The sequence below is a fragment of the Lissotriton helveticus genome, chromosome 5_1 (genome assembly GCF_964261635.1).
Source record: "Lissotriton helveticus chromosome 5_1, aLisHel1.1, whole genome shotgun sequence".
NCBI lineage: Eukaryota > Metazoa > Chordata > Amphibia > Caudata > Salamandridae > Lissotriton > Lissotriton helveticus.
In genome coordinates, this window is record NC_136065.1 from 1,659,806,953 (window position 1) to 1,659,826,839 (window position 19,887).

Consider the following 19,887-nt stretch of genomic DNA (forward strand, 5'->3'; position numbering starts at 1 on the left):
GGGATGTTTCAGTTATTTTGCGTTTTTTGTCAGCGTGGCCGGCGAATGAGAGTCTGTCTAGGAAACAGCTCTCGGCGAAGCTTACGATGTTGCTATGTTTGATATCCTGTAGAAGAGTCTCGGACATTAGAGCACTGGATTTAGCAGGTAGAGTATTTACTCCCACGGGAGTTTCCTTTACCATTTCGAAACGTACAAAAACTCATTCAAAATGTATTTCTTACCCTGCTTTTCCTCATCACAGCAAATTGTGTGTGGTTAAATGTCTGAAAGTCTATGAGGATTGTACTAGAGAATTTAGGACCGGTTTTGGTCAGTTATTGATTTCTCAACAGAGACCTTTCCGCCCAGTCGCCAATGCTACTCTGGCCAGGTGGGTTTCCTGGTTATTGAGTATGGCTGGTATTGATTCCTCCAGGTTCGGAGCTCATTCTGTAAGAGGGGCCATGGCCTCAAAATCTTTTGGTGCCGGCTCTCGGCTTCAGGACATCATGACTGCGGCTGATTGGTCCTCTGAATCTACTTTTAAAACGATTTATCATAAACCTATTGTGGATGTGGCCTCGGTGGTGGTGGAGAGACTTTAAACTAGCATAATCAGAGCCTCCGTGGACTGACATAGAATGAAAAATTGTCTAGCATTCGCGACAAAGAATTTTCAATTCTATTAAGGACACGGAGGCGAGGATTATCCCACCCGAGTTGTCAGTGATTTACTTGATATGTAAATGTTGATGAAGTGATGTATTTTCCCACCCGAATAATGTTATGGCTGATTGTATTCCTGGTTGTTGGAATCGCCATTACGACATATTTTTTTGTTTCAGGTGATCAGCACAAGCAGACCTGAGTGCGACTCCTGGAGACTGAGCTGGGTCTCAGCTGTGGAGCAGTTTTCCCCTTCGGACAAGAGCTTGCGATAGTTGCCACGTTGGGCTACAGTCTTGGTTGGACTGCGGAGGACTTCGCAAAGAAAGAGGAAGGTTCCGGTTTAACATGGACTAATATTGTATTGACAGGACAGTGATTGGTGCAGACTGTTGGAGGGGGTTGTCCTTCCGGGGTTATGCAAGTTTAAAGGTTTTTATTGGCTGCTGTTTTGTTCAGTAAAGATAAGAGAAGCATAATCCTCGCCTCCGTGTCCTTAATAGAATTGAAAATTCTTTGTCGCGAATGCTAGACAATTTTTCATTCTGAACCCAGTGGGGCGTTCAAAGAAGACTGCAGGGCTAATTACGGACCCAGAGGGGGCGTATGGGTATAGCGGTAGGGGCAAGGCTCCGACATAGGTCGATCTCCTCAGCGCGGCTCCTCTCTGTGAGGGAACCGCACCGAGGAGCATCAAAAGGTCACAGCTCCGCCTGGTGGCCGCTCTCCGCGATGCAGCTGATCGTGGGCGGCTGCGAAGGAACGGAGGAACGTTCCCGCGGCCGTAGGGTTTCTAAGGAAGAAAAAACACAGGAAAACCGTGCAAGAACCCACAATAGTTATTGTCCTTCAGCCCCCAAACCTTACAACAACATTAATAATAAGTGGTAAACAAAGAGGCAGAAAACAGCACAAATATGGGAAAAACTACTTAACTGGCTGCAAAGCACCAAAGAAAGAGGAGGAGGACCTAAGATGGACACCCTTTCCTCTGCATTCATGGACATTGTTGAAGGACTTGTGTTGTGCTTTGCCTACATGGACTCATGGGAGATGTAGTTGTTTAACCTGGATGTTCATAATTTTTCTTTAAAATGCATCTGTTTCCCTGTGTTTCTGGGACTTGAGCATTTTTTCTTGCTTTTCTGAGCTGCTGTGAAAAATGTATAGAATAAAGATCGAAGGAAGAAAAGCATAATCTGAAGCCTCTGGTCCTGACATAGAATTAAAGAACAAAGTATTGTTAATTCATACAGACAATATGACAACAATGAATTACATACAGGTGCAAAGAGGGAATCCTTCCATTCAGTTTCTCCTAGATGGCACACTGCATTTCCCAGTGGGCTCAACCTTGTTAAATGCATATATCCAATGCCTCATCAGCGGTAGTGTAAGGAAATGCTTCTTTTTGTAAGGCCAGGCTCTTCTATGAGGATAAAGAAGAAGGCGGTCTGTACCAGGACACTGAAGAGTCGGAAGGTGTTGAAAAACAGTGGAAAGACAGTGGAAAGGTATGGAGTCTAATTGGACGACAAAAAATCACAAACAGGTTTCCTACTACAGAGACTAATACCATCACAAAACAAGTCAATTCCTTTCAATGCTCCCAAGTATCTTGGAGCAGGGGAGAGAGTTGTTCAAAGAGCCAGCAATCTACAGGTCAATGATTCCCAGGGTCAAGAAAAGATAAAAACATCCTCCCAAGTACCCACCATACATTCAGGGCAATGTGGTGGCAGATTTTATAATTATAGTCACTTTCAAGAGGAGAGCATATATACCAACCACCTCCGGATAGAGAAAGTAAAAGGATAGAACTGGTGGGAAGACAGTTAGAAAGAGGAGCAGCAACCAAATGGCGCATAGCGGACTCCAATGCGTTGCTGAACAGGTATGCCCGTCAGAATGAATGAGACACCTGCCAGAGCAATACCAGAAGAGGGCAAATGCCCTTGCAGAAGAAGGAAGCAACACCGCCAACATGTGCTTAAGGTCCACACTGGATGCTGCAATTACAGCAGTCAGACAACTCCTGACAGGAACAACCTTAAGGCGCCAAGTGTGGCTAAGAATTTTGGGGTTCCAAATTGAGGCACAGGCCAACATCATCAAGACCTGTTTCAATGAAGAACACCTGTTCGGTAATGCAGCAGATGAGACACTGCAGGGCTCTGCAGTTCAGGGGCGAATAGAGAAAGGGAGCCATACCATTAGAAGACCGACAGGAAGGGGAGGGTTTCAAACAGTGGCAAAAAATCAAACCTTACAGTCCACTGGCCAGGTGCAAACAGCAGCACAACAGTAGCAATTCCATGTGCCGCAGTGACAGTCCTTTTTGCTGGCTTGTGAGGGGCAAAGCCAGACTTTAAGAGATGCAGCAACAACAAAGTGACTCACTAAAATTGAACTCACCCACACATACCTGTGGGGAGAATAGGAGACTTCCTCCAGGAGTGGAAGGAGGTCACATCATACCAATGGATTTTTAACGTAATTCAACACCGCTATTACACAGAATTGGAAAAAACACTCACCAAGGCATGGCCCAGAACACAACACCCACACAAAGAACAAAGGGCCAGATGTAGGTAGGATTGATTTACCACTTCTTAAATACCGAATTTTACCGATTCGGTATTTAAGAAGTGGTAAATATGAAGGGGGGAGATGTAGGTATTTCCAGATGTGGAAATACCGAATCGTTAAGATTCGGTATTTACCGAATCTGGAAATACCGAATCGGTATTTCCTATTGATTCCTATGGGCTGTGAAGCCCATAGGAATCAATGGGCAATACCGATTCTGTAATTACAGAATCGGTAAATACCGAATTTGGCAAGGGTGCAGGGGGTGTCACTTTGGCACCCTCTGGCCCCCCAAAAATAGGCATGTGCGCCATGTGGCACACAGACATGCCCTAAGGGCATGTCTGTCTGTCACATGGCTAGGTGTGCATGCACACATGTGCATGCACACCTGAATTCGGTATTTTAACACCCAATTGGATTGGGTGTTAAAATACCGAATTTGCAGGGCCTTTGGGACTCTGAAGAGTCCCACCTACATATGGATTTACAGAATCGGTATATTTACCGATTCCGTAAAATACCGAAGTGGTAAATTTACCGAATCGGTAAATATACTGATTCTGTAAATTCTGATCCACCTACATCTCAAAAGCCAAATACCGGTCGGTAACGGCCGAATTCGGCCGTTACCGACCGGTATTTGGCTACCTACATCTGACCCAAAATGCCTTATCTTCAAAAGGAAACAAAAGAGCTGCTACAGAACAAGCAATAGAAAAGGTACCCGTAAAAGAGATCAGTCAAGGAGTCTACTCCACATACTTCCCAATACCTAGGATACTTCAGCCCATACTAGACCTCAGATTTCAAAACAAGTTCATAAGAACATAGAGGTTCAAAATGACAACTCTACAGGAGGTTATCCCTCAACCCCAACATGAGATTACAAAGCAACCACAGACTTAGACACCTACCTGCACAATCCAATGAACCACAGACACAAGAAGTTCCTATGTTTCTTAATAAATCAAACATACTACCAATTCGAAGTGCTGCCCTTTGGCATAAAGTCAGCTCCCAGAGTATTCACTAAGTGCCTAGTGGCCGTAGCTGCTCACCTGAGAAGAAAGGAAATACATGTACATCCCTAATTAGATTACTTAGATGTTCCACACATGTGAGAAGTTGGCCTGGTATATGCTGTCCACTAATTAAAGTAGGCACCTTGCACCAGTCCAAACAACCCTTATGGTGATTTAAGAGGTCAACGATAACCTTAGAAAACTATCCAAGTGGTAGCTGTGGAAAGCAGCCTTCATGCTTTGTCTTGAAGGAATGTTAAGCAGCTTGTTTGACCAGAATGCAATCATATTGTATTGGTTAAATGAAAGGAGAACCACACAGTAGTTATAAAAATATGTATTTATTATTATAATACGCTCTAAATACTTCACAGTATCTCCTACACGCAGATAAACACAAAGCACACAATACTGTAGCACAGAAACAATCGTAAGTAGCACTAATAAACAGTGGGCTCCAGGGGGAGACCAAACCATATACTCAAATAGTGGTATAAGAACCACGACTCGAATCAAGACAGTGTCTAGAGGATGTAGAATCGCATGGACCCCAAGGAACCACCCAAGGTGAGTAAGTAAGGACCCCATGGAGGAGGGGTGCAGCGTGGAAATACGACTGCGGGCGACGTACAATTCTATGGGAGAGTCGGTGTTGCAGTTTTAAAGTTCAAGGACCTTCCCATTGGATTACGAGGAAGCCCTTTGGATCACAGGAGGATAAAGAGACACCCCACCCGTGGATACTGTAGTACCAGAGTTACCTCTCCCAGGGAAGCGGGGTGCAAAGGGCTGAAGTGGTGTCAAACAACTGTCAATCTCAATGGAAGACTTCAAGGAAGAGCCACTGCTGGGAAGAAGAAAAGTGTCCATTGGAATTCAAAGGTGGGTTTGGGATGAAGAGTATTGAAAGCAGAGGGGACAGGAGTGAACAGAGGCTTGGTAGACAAATGGCCACCGATTTCGGGTGCTTCAGGTGAGTTGAGGGGGTTATTGACTCTGCAGCCACCGGGACCAGGAGACGTCGAGGATGACCAGGAGCAGGATACGAGCTGTCCCATGAAGGATGTAGAGTGCTGAGGGGTCTTGACCGGCTGCAGCACCAACAAGCCTTAGCAGTGGCAACCCACGAAGATGGTCAAGAAAGGTTACGGTTCGGACCAGCAAGGCCCAGGAGACTCACCAAACACAGGGGAGTCAGGGCAAACACGATAGGGTTACTTTCAGCCGTTTTAGAGTTGGTCATCGCGCAGTCGCGTAATGCCACTCTATATGTCGTTAATGGCTGATACACTGACAACCCGGGAGAATGGACTCAATAGGCTGCAGGGGTGTTCTTCTCATGCAATGGCACCCTCTCACTTAGAACCAAGCACCCTGACTTCAGGATTGGTAAGACCTGCTATAGGGGTGACTTATAGGTTTTAAATGCAGTGACCCTTAAATATAGTAAACCTATATCTAAAGTAAGAGGTGCATGTACCATCTTACACAGGCTGCAATGGCAAGCCTGTAGTTCCATTTTGCCTGACCCCGTATGGGTGGTATAATACAAACTTCAGCCCATGGGAGGCCCCTGGGGTACCTATGCTCTGAGTACATGTGTGCCATATACTAGGGACGGACAAGGGTACCCCAGTATCCAATCTGGAGTGTACATAACTACATGGCATAACATTTCAGGGAGAAAGCAGATAGACTGGGGTCCTGATTAGCAGGATCCCAGTCAGACTAGTCGAAAACAGTGTAACATGAAGCAAAAAGTAGGGGTACCCATAAGAAGCAGATCCTACTTTCCTACAACACACAATTGCAGAGACAACATAAAAACAGTGCTGACAACACTGCACAGATTGGGATTCACAATAAACATGGAAAAGTCTTCAGCTACTCTGGAACAGACTCTTCTTGGGAGCGTGAGGGCATTTCCATGTGAGAAAACACAAGAAGCTTTCCGTTACTAGAAGGGTAAATTTATGACCGGGAGGACTGTGGAGAAATTACTAGGAATGATGACTTCTTGCATACAACTAATAGCACAAGCGGGGCTCCACATGAGACCGATTCAGGAGGGGTCATAAACCAATAGTCACAGGCGACGGGGAGGGGAGCAGGGAAGATCTAGTGGTTGTCACGCAGAGTAAAAGAGGAAATGAGATGTTGGAACAAAGTGAATGTAACAGCAGGAAGGCCCTTCATGATGTCAGCTCCAACAGTGATCATCACAATGGGCGCCTCACATATGGTATGGGGAGCTCATATCAAGAGCCGAGCAGAATGAAAACCACAAGAATCAATACAACACACAAATCTACTGGAGTTTAAGACAATGTTCCTAGCCTTGGAAGCCTTCCAGAAACAATTATGGAACACCACAATACACATTCAAATGGACAATATCTTTTTTTTTAAACATACTTTATTGATTTTCCACATATTTCTGTTATATTCCAACATGTTTAAGCCTTTGTACATTTATATTATTCAAGTTAGCATTTCCTGTAACATATTCATAATCTCTTACATGTTCTATTATGTAGCAATACCACAGGGAGCCATCTCCAATATAACGGAGTGCTGTGACACCAGTAGGCATTTAACAATAATTGCAAACTTTTAACTTGTACCACCCATCTGCCCGCCCCCCAAATCCCCCAAGCTGTGGCAATCTCTTTCACAGCATAAATTCCCATTGCGTCCCAGCATTGTGTTCTCATTCCATGCGCATGTTTGTGCGTCATCCCTCTCCCTGCCCACTATATGAGAACTATATATATCTCCTCTGCACCAGTACCTACTGTGTGTTCGGAGTATCAGAAGTGTTGTCAGGGTTAGTGCTTTTAAGGGCTTCTAGCATTATGTCCCATTCCATTGATATCAGGTTTTTCCTTAGCCCACAGGCTTCCTCTCGGCGCAGAGCAGCGCTTTCGGCTCCACCCCATCTTGTTAGTTCGCTGTGCCATGTGTTTTATTGCAGGGGGTTTAGCTGATTTCCAGCGCATGGTGATAGATCTCTTGGCCACTATAAGCGCCAGATCCAGGAAGCAAAGCTGAACCTTCTGCGGTGCCCTACGCTTAAGGAGGCCCAACAAGCACCCCAGTACCGAGCCACCTATTGAAAGATGCGTAGTCTCCTCTAGTATTCGTTTGACCCCTCCCCTGTACTCTCCGAGGCACGGGCATGCCCACAGCATATGTATTAACTCCGCCTCTGCCCTTTGCATCTAGGACATTGATGTGTCGTGTTTCGGTACATCCACTGTAATCAGTGTGGTGTAAGATGAGCTCTGTGTAGGACCATGTATTGTATGAACCTAAACTTGGCATTACGGGACACCTTCTTTGGATGTTCCAAAATATCTGCCTACTCCCTGTCCGAGAGGTCCCGCCCCACATCTGCCACCCATTAAACCCGAAGGATGACAAGGGGCAGCTTAACGTGAGCCCGGATGCTCAAGTATAGCCATTTGATAAGGTAACTTCCCTGCCCCATATAGTATAGTGATTTAACCAATTCATGCGTCTTGGGTTCTTCCCGGTGAGGGGACCAGTGTTTCTTAACATATTGTAGTATCACATATAGAGTGCTTGGTGCCCAGTTTCTCTTACAAAATTGTTGTGATCCATTAGAACCTCCCCATTGAAGAGTTTCCCTACCTTCCCCACCCCTGCATCCAGCCATATTCTGAGTTTTGCTAGTCTACCGCTCAATAGTCCGATCCCCAATAAAGGGATATTACCTTCAATGGTGCTCAGCTAGGTGTGTATTTCAGTGCTTTCCTCCAGCATGTCAGTGCAGTTTGTAGTAAAGGTGGTATTGTGGAGGGGATTTTACACTGTAGTAATAATAGTGTATGTAGCTGCCCCTGTTCAATATTTCGTACAGTGAATCCAATCTCTTGTAGGTTGCGATCTGCCGTCCAGTAGGACAGCCACTGTAATTGGCTCGCATAATAGTTTGCTCGGAAATCCGGTGCGCCTAGGCCTCCCCCCTACGTGTCTATTTGTAATTTCTTGAGACTTACCCTATGTCAGCCCGCTCCCCAAATGAGATTCTATAGTATTGTGTCAAGTGTGTTAAAAATAATTGGAGGTACCATAATCGGTAAATTAGTAAAATAATAAAGGAGCCGAGGGAGTATCCACTCCCACTTGGAAGCAGGCGCGAGGTACCGACGGAGAGAGCGGGGCCTCATTTTTCCCGAGCGGGTGCCGGGTGAGGTGGGGTTGCTTCCCACACAAAGCTGGGGAGGTTAATCTACTCGCTGTTCCACCAGACAACATTGGGGATCCAAGGTTCTGGTAGGATTAATCCAGTCTTGATATTTGGCTTGTTTCCTGTTTAGTTTTTCACTGATTCTTTGCAGTGTATTTAACATCACGGTCCTGAAGAAAGCTGGATATAATTTATCCTTAGCTGAAACATGTCGACCACTCTGCACTACGCCTGTACATAGTGATATTTTCACAATATGTAGCGTTGTTTTAATCTTAACACCGTAACAGTGCCTATTAAACATATTTTCTGTTACTGTAGTTATTTTTACTCTACCCTATCACGTTGCACATCACCATCACCACATTAAATACATTTGGCTAGGGGGTACCTTTGAATCCATCTTTACACCATCACCTGATGGGTTGGGTAAGATTGGATCTACCATCCGTATCCCAAATGACGATACCCCGCCATTTTGGTGGCCTGATGGGAGTTTTTCAGCCATCTGTAATTTCTGTTGTGTCTCACTCTTCCGTGTAACTTTTGGATCAGTACACCACACCAGTGTTTTGACTTGGTATCTCCTGTTAGTATTTCTGCAGAGGGAGTATCACCATCTTAGACACTGCCACTCAGCCCATTGCTGAAAGAGGCAACATGGTTCAAAAAGCTATATTTCCCTAAAAGCCTTACTGAGGTTACCCTTCAACATGTCCGTGTGGGATCGATATATGTTGAAGCCCAAATATTTAAACATGTGTCGTGCTACAGGTAGGTAAAGCAGCCCAAGATTGATTCTGTCAGGGCGTGGTTGGTCTTGGAAGAAGAAGGTGTTCGATTTTGACTCATTTATGGCTAAGCCGGATATCTGTTCGAAATATGTGAAAATTCCCGGTATCGGGTCTAGCCCTCACAGAAGATCAGTCGAGTAAATAATTATGTCATCCACATACGCGGATATCAAATGCGTGGATGTGCATATTGGTATTCCACATTGAACAGCTTCCTATCTCAGTCGAAGCGCCAACGGCTCTAGTGCCAATACGAACAATAATGGGGAGAGGGGGCAACCCTGTTGCGTGCCCCTGTGTACTCAGTATTCCAGTGAAATGTGTTTGCCAGACCTAACCCTAGCCGTTGGGGCCTCGTACAGCAGGCGTATCCATCGAAGATAGTCGGGGGCAACCCAAATTGTGCAATAGCCTTAAACATATAATCCCAAGATAGCGTGTCAAATGCCTGCCTTAAGTGCAGTGCAATACAACCAGCATTTTGGTGTTGTTCTAGATTAGTTGCCATTATATGACGTAGCCTCCTTATATTTTGATAAACACATTTTTAATGATTTGACAAAAGATACCAGCAATTCATCACGACACCATGAAATCACAGGAGTATAATCAGCGTTCTGACTGACCCATTTTACAGAGACAGATGGACACAAGGCAATATATCTTTGAACTTTCCTTGTGAAACTAAGCCATTCCCTCCAACGACTTACCAAAGACCCTCCGATATTTCTTAGGACAACCGCGTGCCTCATACATAGTTTTTTCTTGCGTAGTACACCAGTCGACCCCAGTCCGCCAGCGTCCAACGCTTGGGGGGTCAGGGCACTTACAGGAAGCTGCTATGTCTCTTTAAGTCACCACCATTGCTGTAGTAAAAAAAACAATTGTTATTCCTGGACCCATCTAGCCCATCAGTGATACCCAGAATCGTGTGTTGGATCATGCTGGACTTCCCACCCCAGTATTTCGGTAAGTTCCTCTTCAATGTCGCTCCAGAACTGGGTCAAGCGTGGACAGGCCCATACCATATGGAGGAAGTCGGCTGGCTCATGGCCGCACCTGGTGCATGCGGGGGTCGGGCTAAATCCTGCTCGGTGAAGGCGCACAGGGGTCAGGTAGGCTGTGTGTAAATAGTAAAGCTGTACCATACGCAGCTTGGCAGAAGCAGTGACCGTACTGGGGACCATAAGGGCATCACGCCAGTCCTCCTCCAGAGTGCCCACCCATTCCTCCCACTGATTACGCAGCCGGTCTAGGGATGTCGGGGTGTAATTGATCAGTGAACGGTAGATGCAGGAGATGCCACCTTTCCCCAGGTCCCCAAGCATAATCTGGGCCTCCGGCGGACTATGGTCAGGAAGCCGTTGTGAGGTGTGTATGAAGAGCATGTCACAATTGCAGGTATTTATAAAACTGTAACTGGTGAAGGGAGTGTCTGGTACGAAGATTCTCGAAGGAACGCATGTGATCGCCCACCCACACGTCTCCCAATTGTGAAATACCTATAAGGTCCTAAGATCGGAAACCCTGCAGCCCATTTACTTCCCTGAGCCAATTACCATGCCCCAGGGGCGTGCACTGAGTCCGTTTATGTGTCCACTTAGTGTGTCATATCGCGACCCGCCATGCCAGCAGCACAGAACGCATCACTTCTGGGAGTCGGGACAGAATAGGGTCCCCATACAGCATAGACTGGACCCTGGCCAGACCCAGCTCGCCTAACTCCAGCCTGTATGCCGGATCGAACCAGCCCCCATTGAACCAGTCGTGTATAGATAGTAGGCTTGTGGCTAGATAGTACAAGCATAAGTGGGTCCTCTCCAGGCCCCCATCGAAGGTAGGAATCCTAGAGACGTTCAGAGCTAGGCGGACCCTCCCTTTCCCCCAGAGGAACTTAGAGGCCATGCTATCCAACTCTCGAAACCAGGCCCTCGGGAAGCAGAGATGAGTGTTCTGAAGAACGTAAAGGAACCTGGGGAGAATCATCATTTTAAAGAGGGTGACTCTCCCCATGGGGTTTAGGGGCAGTTTTTGCCACATCTGGAGGTCTGCCTTGGCCTTCTTCACTAGAGGAGTAACATTGAGTAACCAGCTGAGCTCGGGGAGTAGAGTCACCCATACCCCCGGGTATTTGAACGATTGGTGCCGGAGCGGTATATTGGACTGCCAATCAAAGCATTCTCTAGACAAGTGGAAAGGGACCAGGACCGACTTGTTGGAGTTCAGCCGGAGGCCTGTTCAAAGGAATGTAGGATATGGAGACAATGTGGGCCTGATCGGGCGGGATCCGCTAAGTAAATGAGCACATCGTCTGTATGTAGGGCGATCTTGTCAGTCTCAGAGTGTGGCCAGTCCCAACCCTGCACATGGTTGTTCGATCATATTGGGGCCGCCAAGGGCTCCATCACCAAAGCAAAGAGCAGGGGGGGAAAGAGGACATCCATGTCTTGTTCCCCTAAGGACCGAGAAGGGCTCAGACAGGACTCCATTTACCAGGACACGTGCCTAGGACGGGCGTACAGAACACGGACCAGACCCCGAAAGCAGGGACCAAAGCCCATCGCGTCAAGAACCACCTCTAGAAACACCCAGTTCACCAAGGTGAAAGCTTTATCAACGTCTACGAGGAGGATCGCTAGGTAGGGAGTAAGCAAGTGACGGTGAGCCACGGCTAGTTGTAGCCTCTGGAGACAATGCTGGGTACCACTTGAGGGCATGAACCCACATTGGTCGGGGTGAACCAACGCAGACAAGTAGGGTTTGGTCCGCTGCGCGAGAACCGTGGCAAACAATTATAGTTCCGAGTTGATAAGGGAGATGCAACGGTAATCTGTACACCGTGGTGAGGGTGGCTGAGACTTTGGGAGAACCACTATGGTGGCCAAATCCGTCTCGGGAGGGAAGGGACCCTTTTCAGCCGCCTCCCGGAACAAATGTGCCAGGTGAGGAACAAGAATGTCGCGATATAGAGGATAATATTCTTGAAGGAGGCCATCATGGCCCATAGTTTCACAGCCCCAATAGTTCCTCTGCAGTTTGCGGCATCACCGTGGGGAATAATGCCAGGCTGTTGTCCGAGTCGGATTGTACCATGCTGTCCTCTGAGGATTCCGAGCCCTGTCGGGAGGCCTTATCTCTGAACGTTGTCACACCCGCCAGAGCTATGTCTTTGCTTCTTTGTACCTGTTCCTGAGTAGGGCCAGGAATTGATGGATTACTGGTAGTTCTTGCGTTTTGGCGTGATCGCCGTCCTTGTGATTGTTTGGGACTGCTCAGCAGCTTCCGGGGGACCTGTCCAGACAATGAGGTTGGATCCATGACTTTGATCCACTCCTCTGCATCTTCCAGACTTTCAAAAAAGTATGTTTTTTGGTCATAAAATATTTTCAGGCGTGCAGGAAATTGCAGTGCTTATTTTAGGTTCAAGTCTCGTAATTTCCACTTTTAACCACCTGAAAGGAGGATCTGCGGCGTTGGACCATCAGTGTATAGTCAGGATACAGTGATATCTGGCTGTTTTCAAATTGGATATGAGGCCGCTCTTGTGCCTTCTGAAGTAGGGTATCTCAATCCCTGTAGGTTAGGATCCTGACTATTAGTGGTCTTGGCGGTGCTCTCACCTTCGGTCTTCCAGTAGGGATTTTGTGGGCTCTTTCAATACAGAAGAAGTCCGATAGTCCATCAGGGGCTACTTGTGTTCGGAACCACTGTTCCATAAAGGTGGTGAGTTTGTCCCTCGCTTCATTCCAGGAGCCCAATCATGTGTATATTATTCCGTCTAGTCTGCCCTCTGCATCTTCAACCCTATCTAGACGGCCTGTGACTTGCCTCTGTAGCGTCTGAATTCGTGACGCATGTTCTTTGTGTTGAGGCAGTATTTCTTCCAGGGCTAAGCTGTTATCTTTCATTGCAGTTGCTAGTTTAGCGTGATCTGCCTTGAGCAAAGTGAAGCCGGTAGTGACATAAGATCCAGTCCAATTTCATTCGTGGGCGGTATACAGGTAAGTGACTGCAGGTTTGTATTGAGTTCCTGGTCATCAGTAGTTTATGAGTTTGTGGCAACCGCCTCTTGCAGTTTGCCTTTCGGGCACCCGATGTCTCACATTGAATGCCGGCAACAGTCTACTGTCACCTGGTAGAGTGGGGTCCTGGTACTCTAGCCGGTGTTCGCTCAGTAGCCGTCTTTGTGCCAGGAAATTGTATGTATGGTAACACCACCACTCAGGTGATTACCCAGGTAATGGACTCACAGTGTCCCGGTGTTGCTGCACTGTGACTGCATGTTTTAGCGTGCCACTATATAAGTACTGTCAGTGCAGGCTAGATAGTGCACTTCCCAGCTAGCATGTACTCCACTATACTTGTTTGTTTTGGCGCTCCCAGGGTCTTGATGGGGCTCACCTCCGCACCCAAGTACCGGGCATTGTGGCGAGCCACTGTGCAAGCATGCACCACGGGATAGACTGCGGCAGTATTCCCCTCCAAGCATTTGTGCCATCCGCTGTACTCCGTGAGCCAGCTAGTACATCAGTCACACTGTGTTGAAATTTCTTCTATGCTTTCCCACTCTCACTTACTGGCCCCGCTCAAACAGCCCTTTTTAATTTCCAGATATATGTTTGCCCCATCAGTTCAGCCCATACTCTGGAGGGGCCAAGGGGGGCAACAATCGGATATCAGCAATAGTGCAAAGATACTTGTGCAACGGTCAGTCTGTCCTGCGCTGGCAACTCCCCCCGTGTTAGTGCACATACACCCCAGCTATGCTGTAATCCTTAATCATAGGGAAGTGTGAAGGGTGAAGAAAGAATGCCGTGGGGGTTGTCGGAGGTCTGGCTCGGTGAAGGAAGCAGTGGTCGAAGTGGGGTAACAAAAGTAGGGGATCTGTGGGCGGGGAATCAGAGGGCGGGAATAACCTGAGGATTGGATCAGTGGGCGGAGTTAGAGGTGTGGCCAGGATGCGCAAAACATCCCAATCTTTAGTATTTGTGTGGCATTTCACTGACCAGTTACAGCTTATTATGTTATGTAATTCAACCAATGGATACACATGATTAGTTAACGATTAATATGAGCTATTGACATTAGAAACATATTCCACTTTGTGAATTTATTTTAATCACAGAATGTCCTAAAAATGCTTAAAAGTAGAAGCACGAGCCATTTGTTTCCGAGCCATGGAGTTTCTGTCGTCAGCAATATACACAGAGACAATCAATTTTACGTGTGTAAATGACTGTATAGGAAATGTTACATAAGACAAAGGACTACAAGGTGTAGGAGTCACATGATAGCCATACTAGTAGACAGTATAGTTTAATAGTGATTTGCCTGGAGAAACACAAACTCAGAATTTAAAACTTAATACCATGATTGGGGGTTCTCTTTAAAAATCATTATTGATTTGTATCAAAAATAACGCTTTTTGCAACATTAGGATAATCAAAGGCTTAGGGAAAAAACCATAACGCTCTAGTTTATACCTTGCAGTTTGTATGCAGCTCTTAGATGAAAGTTAATAGCTCACTGTTTGTTTGTTAGGATTTTAATTTATAAACTGCAAGTAGCAAAAGGATCTCACTGACAAAAGCAGTAACTCACTGACCTATTTACAATATGTGCACTTTGTGATGGGCCTGGTACATTTTCTTTGCAGCAGGCACATTAACCCTCTGCGCTATCTTTCCATGAGTCAAAACTTCCACTAGACAAATCTCCGATCTCGCTCTAGGAAGAAGTTTATTCATCACAGTTATCATGACATTTTTATTATTGGCGAAAATAGCTGGCGGCCAGGAAGTAGGCAGCAAGTGCTTTTAAAACCATAATATACGACGCCCCCACTCAAAGTCAGCGCCCGTTGCGGTCACACCAGTCGCACCGCCCTAGAGCCAGCTCCTCTCAGGGGTCCTGTGACCTCAGTGACAGTCACTGTTGCTCTAGGGTCTGCTACTTCGTAGGCCTGCCCGCAAGACTGGAGGTGAACTTCAGTAAGGATTATGGTGGGCAAGCCTTCACGGTGAACCCACACTTGCCACTGCTAGGGTTCACCTGCTGGTGCTAACACACCAGGGCATTACTGGTGCCTTCTATGGTCTGGTATGGGAATGTGCTCCCTCAGGAGATTGGTCTGGGGGACTGTTCATAAAGGCTGAACCTGGTTCCCCAGTTCTAAATTTAGCAGCTCAGCCCCCAGTGCTACATCTGCTCTCTCACTGAACACCATACTGCCCCACTGAGAGAAACTCATACTGCCTTCAGCTACAATCCAATTTGACCTGCTATAAATAACTGGATGCGACTCAATTCAAATTACACACTAGGCAAGAGCAATATGCTGCCTAAAAGAAAAGGTAACAACATGATGGAAAAAGCAAACACTCATAAGGAATGAAAGATTTAATAAAGCATGTAAAATGTAAGCAGGAACATGGTGAACTTAACGCTTTTACAGTCATTATTCAGAAATCAACAAGTATTTTTGCCTGAAAAGTTAAGGACATAACTACAGGGCCCAGAAAGGACCCATTTCAATGTCCACTGCTTATATGCTTACAAAACGTAAGCAGTATGGTTTCAAAAGACCACATTTGTTAATTTTTTTATTTTAGGTTCTTATAAAGCGCTAACAATCATCCCGGGTAGGATATCACGGCGCTATGCTTGCTAATGTGAGAGTAGCATGGATGGAAGCCAAGAGGGGATTTATTCGGGAAGAGGAAAGAGGAAGGTTTTTAGCTGCTTCCTAAATGTCAGGTGGTCTTCTGTGAGTCGGAGCGCTGTAGGTAGTTCGTTCCAATTGGCGGCTGCAATATGAGAGAAAGCGCGTTCGCCCATCCTGGCTTTCTTTACCCTGCAGGTTTTTGCGCGAGCCAGAGATTGAGAGCGGAGGTTCCGAGTGGGCACATAGAACTGCATCCTATTTCTGAGGATGAGGGGGCCAGTTTTGTGAAGTGCTCCGTGAGTGATGCACATCATTTTGAAAGAGGCTCTTTGCCTCATAGGTAGCCAGTGGAGGTGGCGCAGACAGCTCTTGGCCGAGCCGTATTTCTTTTTCATGCATATGGCTTTGGCTGCGGCGTTCTGCACCATTTGGAGCTTGGGAAAAAAGGTACTCGGCCATGCTCGGAGCTGACAGGAATTTGTCCCAGGCCCTTGTACTTTTAGACCTCTCAGCCGCTTTCGACACGGTCGACCATGGTATCTTGGTCGACCGTGTCAGAAATGCTGGCATCTCCGGCCTGGCCCTGTCATGGGTGGTATCTTTTCTTCACTCTCGTTTTCAATCGGTCCGGCTTTCTTCCTTCTCTGCCCCTCTATCCTCTCTTTCTTGTGGTGTTCCCCAGGGCTCTGCTCTGTCCCCGCTTTTGTTCAATCTCTACATGCAGCCCCTTCTTGTTTCCCTTCGTCGGTTTTCACTTACTGCTTTTAACTACGCAGATGATCTGCAGCTTATTTTTCCTCTCAATTCTTCTCCCTCCTCCTGTTCTAACTTTCAAAATGCCATGCTCTTCATCTATGAGTGGATGACCCTTAGTCAACTCAAGCTCAACCCTAGTAAAACGGAGCTGGTGGTGACCGGTGGTTCTCTTACTCCCTGGTCTCCCAACTTCTGGCCTGCAGCTTTGGGTTCCCCTCCTTGCCCTGTGAATACCGTGAAGAGCCTGGGGGTCACTATTTCTAGTGACCTCTCAATGCGGCCTCACATTAACACCGTCACTTCGGCTTGCTTTTTCCACCTCCGCCGAATCGGGAAGATTTGCAGGTTTCTATCTCAAGAGGCCCTCATTCTTGTAATCCTCGCCCTCATCACCTCACGTCTAGATTATGCCAACTGCCTATACGTGGGGGTCCCTGCCTGCCATCTTTCCCGACTCCAACTGGTCCAGAACCAGGCAGCCAGATTAATTTTTCGGCAGCCCAAACATCAGCATGTCACTCCTTTGCTGAAAACTTTACACTGGCTCCCAGTTGCACAGCGGTGTGTTTTTAAAATGGCCTGTACCATTTTCAAATCTTTGTTCCTATGTGCTCCTACTTTTATTTCTTCTTGCTTGCACGCCTATATCCCTTCCCGCCACCTCAGATCCTCGGCTCACAACCTCTTGATCACCCCCAGGTTCAACCGCAAGAAACATGGAGGAGCCTGTTTCTCCTTCCTTGCTCCTGCCACCTGGAACTCCCTCCCTCTTGCCATTCGTCTGTCTACCGACTATCGTTGCTTCCGCAATTCTTTGAAAACTTACCTGTTCCGTCTGGCGCACGGCTAGCGGCCCTGCCCTCGTATGTTCTTCTCCCACCTGGTCTAGAGCGCCAAGAAGCCAATTGGTGTATGTGCGCGGTACCAAATCCTTTTTAATAATAATAATAATAATAATGCCTACAACAAAGAGTTACCGTAGTCCAGCCTACTCATCAAGAGTGACTGGACCAGGATCTTTCTGCACTCCAGAGGAATCCAGGGGAAGACTCTTTTGAGCATTTTCAGGATTCCGAAGCCTTTGCCACAAATGGCAGCTACATGAGTCTTCATGGATAGTGCAGTATCCATGGTTATTCCGAGGTTTTTCGCAGTTTGTGCCGGGGTTGGTGGAGTGCCCAGCGCTTTTGGCCACCAGCTTTCGTTCCACAGCTCAGTATGGCTGCCGAACAGAAGGATCTCGGATTTGTCAGCATTGAGTTTTAAGCAATGTTGATGCATCCATTCGGCCAGCTTGGTAAGACAGTTAAGGAGCCTTTCTTTGGGGTTGTTTTTTTCGTCCAGGATGACCGTAAGTTGGGTGTCGTCGGCATAGGAACAGATTTCCACGCCCCACTTTCTACCTATTCCTGCCAGGGATGCTACAAAGATATTGAACAGAGTTGGGCTTAGTAAGGCCCCCTGTGGGACCCCGTATTTGATGTTCCGGCATGGGGATGAGTAGTTACCCATGTGCACCGACTGTGATCTGTCCGACAGGAAAGACCGCAGCCAACCCAGAGCTCTGAAGTCTGTCTGTTGCTTCATCCGCATCTAATTCGCCACTTAGGGGGTGGATGAAATGTTCCTGAAAGGTTTCAACTTTAAAGTTGGCATAGCTTCTCCTATGGGTTGTTATTTGGTTGGAGGGCCTGGGGTTTTTTGTAGGTAGGTGAAAGTTGAACTCAACCAGAGAATGGTCTGTCCACACTAGCGGTTTAATAGCGGAGATAGCAATGGAGTCGATATTGGAGAACAGCAGGTCAAGGGTGTGTCCTGCCTTGTGCGTTGGTTGATTAATTTTTTGGTACAGCTGTAGTATCTCCATATTCTCGGTCAATTGTCTGGTGAGGGGGTTGTTACTGTCATCGAAGTGGATGTTAAAGTCTCCTATGAGCAATATATTTTTGTTCTGAAGGCATATAGGCATGACTTGTGACAGGAGCTGGGCATTAAAATCGGAGGCACAGCCTGGGGGGTTATAGATAATAGCACCGCCGAGTATGATGGTGGTGTTGATGGATGGATTTGTGAACACAAAGCCGCCGTACACATTTCGTTTTCCAATCCACCCATCAACCAGGTATTGCAGTACCTCCAGGCAGGGCCGGTCCTAGGATTTTCGGGGCCCTGGGCAAAAGGGAATGTGGGAGGCCCCTGAAATCTACATAAGTGACACCTTCTGATCTCGGGGAAGCTGCTTTGTGCAGACTCCACTGAAGGTGTGAGAATTGCTTGGGGGCTGAGTTAAACCTGTGTGGGCTAAAGTGCTGACAATGGCCGCCCTGCCGAGTCTCTGAACTGGCTGCCTGAGTGGTGTACCCTCCACTAGGCCTTCCCACACCATCCCTTAGAGGCCCCAGGAGGGGGTGGGGGGCTCTCATGAGCCCGTTTGTGAAGCATTTCTTTCACTCTTGTGGTAAATAAATAAATAATACCCTATTTTTGACTAGACTTATAGCATAACAGATAGCTCAATAAAATAAGAGTCAAGATTCGAGGTAGTAGGAGTTTCTGCAGGTTTATTACAGCATAAGGACAGGATCAGGACAACCTGCATAGGAACAGAATGACAGGGCCCAGCTGGACAACTGGGGCCCAGCAGGGGAAAAGAGGCCCAGCAGCTGCTGGGGCTAGGTCTGGGATGAGCGCGCTAACATTTAATAACAAAACATTGACTTATATACATAGCGCAAACACATAGCATTACATTGCAGTGGGCGTAACAGTAGGTGGAGTAGAAGGCGTGACGCGTAGCAGTCGCGAGAGATAACAGAAATAAGAGGTGTAACTGGGAGTTTACTTAGACATGTGATGCAAACGTAACAGAATATGTCAGGAATGGGCGGAAACATTGGAGGGGGCTACCTAAGGAGCCGGGACCTCTAACCTAATGGTGCGCGAAAACTAGCAATGACGTGTTACTAGGAGAAGCTGGGGGCTACGAACTCTGTGCTAGGAGCAGAGACTAGAGTCTGGAGGGTCGGAGCGACATGTACCTAAACCCTATCTGGTATCTCATGTTTAGGGAACATGTTGATATAAACTAGAAGTCATGAGGGGAGAGGCTAACTTGATTCTAAGACTGGACCATGCATTATTCTACATGTAGTGCGTGAAGAATATTAAATGACCATTAAATACAGTATTTCTCTAACG